General features: G+C 43.0%; 1 pseudogene; it reads right to left on the bottom strand.

Annotated features, from left to right (window-relative positions):
• The window catches only part of LOC102491514 (spliceosome-associated protein CWC15 homolog), a 1,184-nt pseudogene extending 506 nt beyond the window's left edge, over positions 1-678 (bottom strand).
• Positions 679-4,886: the final 4,208 nt, after the last annotated feature.

Below are 4,886 nucleotides of genomic sequence, written 5' to 3' on the forward strand. Positions count from 1 at the left end.
ATCGCCACATCACAATCCCTTCTCCTCCATTCTCCTCTTGGGCATGCACGCACACGTGTCTGTGCATGAGTTTAAGCCACCCTGTCTGGGACTTGACCTGCGATCGACTATGTAACCATTACTCCATCTGCTGGTCTCATCCGACCTTCTTTAACTTTGAAGTTTGGCCTGTGGCTGGGATGGGCCTGTGAGATTAAGTAGCAGTTTCCATTCAGTATGTTTTCCATTTGAATTCTCTCTTCTGCTTTTTGTTCTTGTTCCTTCCTGGCTTGTTCTTCAGCTCTTTCTTTTTAAATTTTTTTCTAGCTCTGCAAGAAGAGCTGTAGTATTTCATCATCACTCTCCTTTTCAAAATCTTCATCTTCCTCTTCTGTTAGAGGGTCATCTGCATCGAGATTGGTGGCAGGAATCTGGTCTAATTAAGGCTTCTTTGACACTGAAGAAGTTGTATGTTCTTAGGTTGGATGGTCCCTATTTTTCTCTCTGGCAGTAACTTTTTCTCTCTCTTTCAACTCTCTCCTAAAGTCAAGGTTGCAAACCTCTTCAGGGGCATCCTGAGTAGTTTGTATTTTGTCTTTGTATGCTTGAATACCATTTTCAGAGTTGGTTCAAATCACCTTCTCCTTTTCCTTTTCCACCCTTTGCAGGTTCAAAAGTTAGCCTGGCTGCTGTTGTCATCATGTATGTTTTGCCAAGGTTCAGTGCAGCAGTCTCTGGAAATCATACAGATGTCATTAGTCACTCTTTGCTCTCCATTCCTCTTTTTTTTTTTTTTTGGAGAGGTTGCGTGTGCGCTCGCCAGAAAGAGAGAAAGAGAGACAGAAATGAAGAAAACACTACCCAGGGGGATGGCCACACCACAATCCCTTCTCCTTCATTCTCCTCTCAGGATCTTGGGCATGCACACACATGTACCTGGCGTGAGTTTAAGCCACTCAGTTCTGGGACTTGAACTGCAGTTGACTACATGGGAATCCAGTGAAATAGCCATTGTACCAACTGCTGGTCCCCCACCCCTCTTTTTAAAGATTTTTTTTTTGCCATAGGGTGAGTATTCTCACCAGAGAGAGACAGAGACAGAGAGGGAAAGTGAGAAATCACCCCCTAGAGGGATGGCCACACAGTAATCCCTTTCCCTCCATTCTCTTCTTGGGATTTTGGACATGCACATACATGCACCTAGCATGATTTTCAAGCCACCAGGTCTGGGACTTGAACTGTGGAGTTAGCCATGCAGGATCTAGCAACCTTAACATTCACACCATCTGCTAGTCCTTTTTCTATTTTGATCTTTATTTCCTTTCTTATGCTTGCTTGGGGTTTGCCTTGCTCCTGGTTTTTGTTTGTTTGTTTGTTTTCGTTTTTTGGGTTTTTTTTAAGAGAGATTTTTGCTATAGAGCGTGTGCACTTGCTGGAGAGACAGAAAGACAGAAAGTGAGAAATCATCTCCCAGGGGAGATGGCCATGCCACATTCCCTTCTCCTCCATTCTCTTCTTGGGATTTTGAGAACGCATGCACACATGCCCAGCATGTTTTAAACTGCTGGGTCCGGGACTCAAAGTGTGGCCAACTATGTGGGAGTCCAATGACGTAACCATTATGCCATCTGCTGATCCCGCTGGTTTTTATTTTAAAATTATTATTATTATTATTATTTGCACTCATTGGAGAGAGAGGGAAATTGAAAAATTACTTCCCAGGGAATATGACCACACTGCAGTCCCTTCTCTGCTCTTCCTTAGGGATTTTGGGGATGGACATACATGGGCCTGGTGTGTCTCTCAAGCCACTGGGTCTGGGACTCAAACCATGGAGTCAGCCATGTAGGATCCAGCACTTTAAACCCATGCCACCTGCTGACCCTCTTTCTTCTTCTTCTTAGTTTTTTTTTTTTTTTTTTTTTTTTTTGCCGTAGGGTGCATGTACTTGTTGGAGAGAGACAGATGAAAAGTGGGAAATCACCTCCAAAGGAAGATGGTCATCCCTTCTTCTCTTGGGATTCTGGGCACACACACACACTCATCTGGTGTGATTTTCAAACCACTAGATCCAAGACTCAAACTGAAGTCAACTATGTGGGAGTCTAGCACCTTAACCACCATGCCGCCTATTGGTCCCTCTTCTTCATTTTTGAGATTTATTCATTTAATTTATTATTATTATTTTTAAAAATTTTGTTACAGGTCATGCACACTCATGAGAGAGAGAGAGAGAGAGCTAGTCACCAGGTCCAGGACTTGAACCACGGTTGGCCATGTGGGAGTCCAGCACCTTAAACAATATGCTACCTGCTGACCCCTCACTTCTTCTTTAATATGGCCATTCACACTAAAAATTTCCCTCTAAGTGTAGCTTTAGCTGTATCTCATAAATGTTGATATACTGTGAGGTTTTTGTTTTTTGTTTTTCAATTTGCCAGAGGTTGCATGTGCTCCCTGGAGAGAGACAGAGAGGGAAAGTGAGAAAGCATCCCCCATGAGACATGATCATAGTGCAACCCCTTATCTTCCATTTCTTTTCTTTTTTTTTTTTTTTTGGAGAGGTTTTCACTATAGGGCACGTGCGCTCGCCAGACAGAGCCACCGGGTCTGGGACGCGAACCGCGGTCGACTATGTGGGAGTCCAGCGACATAGCCATTACGCTAACTGCTGGTCCCTCATCCATTTCTTCATCCTTTTGGGATTTTGGGCACCTATGTACAGGTGCCTGGCGTTTCTCAAGCCACTAGGTCTGGGATCTGAACTGTGTAATTGGCTATGTGGTATTCAGCTACCTTAACCAACATCCCATGGGCTAGCCCTAGTATACTATGCTTTTTTTTTTTTTGAGATTTATATCATTTTATTTATTATCATTTTAAAAAATTTGACCAGAGAGAAGGGTGGGTGGTGAAAAAGCAAGCCACCAGGTCTGGGACTCGAACCTTGGTCAGCCATGTGGGAATCAGCACCTTAACCATCACACCACCTGCTAGCTCCTATGTGTTTGTTTTTATTTTCATTCATTTCAAAGTGTTTTCTAATTTCCCTTGTGTTTTTTTTTAATTGACTTTATTGAGGAATGTGTTAATTTCCACATAAGAGAGGAAAAGTAAGAAATCACCTGGAGGGGGGGATGTCCATCCATAATCCCTTCTCTATTCTCCACTTAGGATTTTGGACATGCGCATCTATGCACCCAGTGTGATTTTCCAGTTACAAAGTCCAGAACTCAAGCCATGATTGGCCATGTGGGAGTCCAGCATCATTAAAAAAAATATTTTATTTAATTTTATTCATCATTATTTTTAAAAATTGGACCAGAGAGAGAAAGTGAGAAAGCAAGCTACCAGGTCTGGGACTTGAACTGCTGTCAGCCAGATAGATGTCCAGTGCCTTAATCACCATGCCATCTGCCAGCCCGGAGCCCAGCATCCTAAACATCATGTCACCTGCTGGTCCCTGGCTCTCTGTTACTGATTTCTAATTTTACCCGGCTGTGACCAGAGAATACATTGTATTATTTCAGTCCTTTTAAATCTACTGAAGACTACTTTATGGCCTAGCATATGGTCTGTCCTACAAAATGTTCTTGTGAACGTCAGAAAAATGTGTATTTTCCTGCTGTTGATTGCTGTGATCTACAGAGGTTAGTTTTATTGTTGTCGTTGATTTTGTTTGTTTGTTTGTTTTGTTTTTGTTTATGCTATAGAATGCATGCACTCATCAGAAAAGGGGAGAGGAGAAAGCACCTCCTTGGGGTATGGTCATCCAAAATCTCTTCTCTCTCATTTTTCCCTCCTGTCAGTATTTCAGGGTTGTATGCACACACACCTAATATGTTTCTCAAGCAGCTTGGTTAGAGACTCGAACCACTTGGTTGATCATGTGGCATCTGGCTGCCTTATCCACTGAGCCAGGGAGCTGGTCAGGTTGATTTTTATTTTATTGCCACAGGGCCCATGTACTCACTGAAGAGAGTGTGGGCAGAAGTTTGATGGCTTTTTCCTATTTTTCCAGAATCTTTTCCAGAAGGCCTAGAGGGAGTCACACCCACAAATGTTAACAGACCATTTTAACTCATTAGTAACAGGATTCTTCCTACATCCTGCCCTTGGCATAGTATTGGAGTATCTTTGTGACATATATTAAGCCTCCTAATCACTGTTTAAATACATTCCTTTCTGATCTCAGCAACCTTCCTTTTCCAATCACCACCCTAAAAACTGTAAAAACCACCTATAACCTATAAGGCACCCCCCCCCCCCTTTTAACCCCCCTATAACCTATAAGGCCCCCCCCCCCCCTTTTGGGCCAAACCAATGGAAAAACTTTTCACTAAATTCCAAACTCTGTCTCTCTCTCTCTCTCTCTCTCAAAATCAAATAAAAGGAACCCTTGTATCTGATCACCCCGAGAAAAAGGCATGTTTTGCTTCCTCTCTTAGAAATAAACTGCATTAAGTATTATTTTTACAGAGTTGGCTATTTTCCCTGAGGCAGAAAGAAGAGAGGGAGAAAGCACCTGCAAATGAGGTGTTTCACTGCAATCTCTTCTCCACTTCTCCATCCTGCTGGAATACGGGCACACATGTACATCTGCTGGCACATCTCCCAAGCTGCCAGTGCCGGGATTCCAACAGTGATTGCTACCAGTAATCTGTTTTTTCCAACAACCAGACCTTGGCCTGGTATATAGGTTGATTTTTTTTTTTAATGTGCTACAGGGTGCCTGTACTCACCAGAGAGAAAAAAATGAGAAAACACCTCTCACCACCCCTGTAGGGGTAATACCCACAATCCCTTCTTCATTCTCTTCTGGGGATTTTGGGCACGCACACACAACCAGCATTTCTCAAGTCTTAGGGTCTGGGACTCCAACCACATTGTTGGCCATGTGGGTTTAA

Source organism: Tupaia chinensis, unplaced genomic scaffold (genome assembly GCF_000334495.1).
Source record: "Tupaia chinensis unplaced genomic scaffold, TupChi_1.0 Scaffold000083_1, whole genome shotgun sequence".
Taxonomy (NCBI): domain Eukaryota; kingdom Metazoa; phylum Chordata; class Mammalia; order Scandentia; family Tupaiidae; genus Tupaia; species Tupaia belangeri.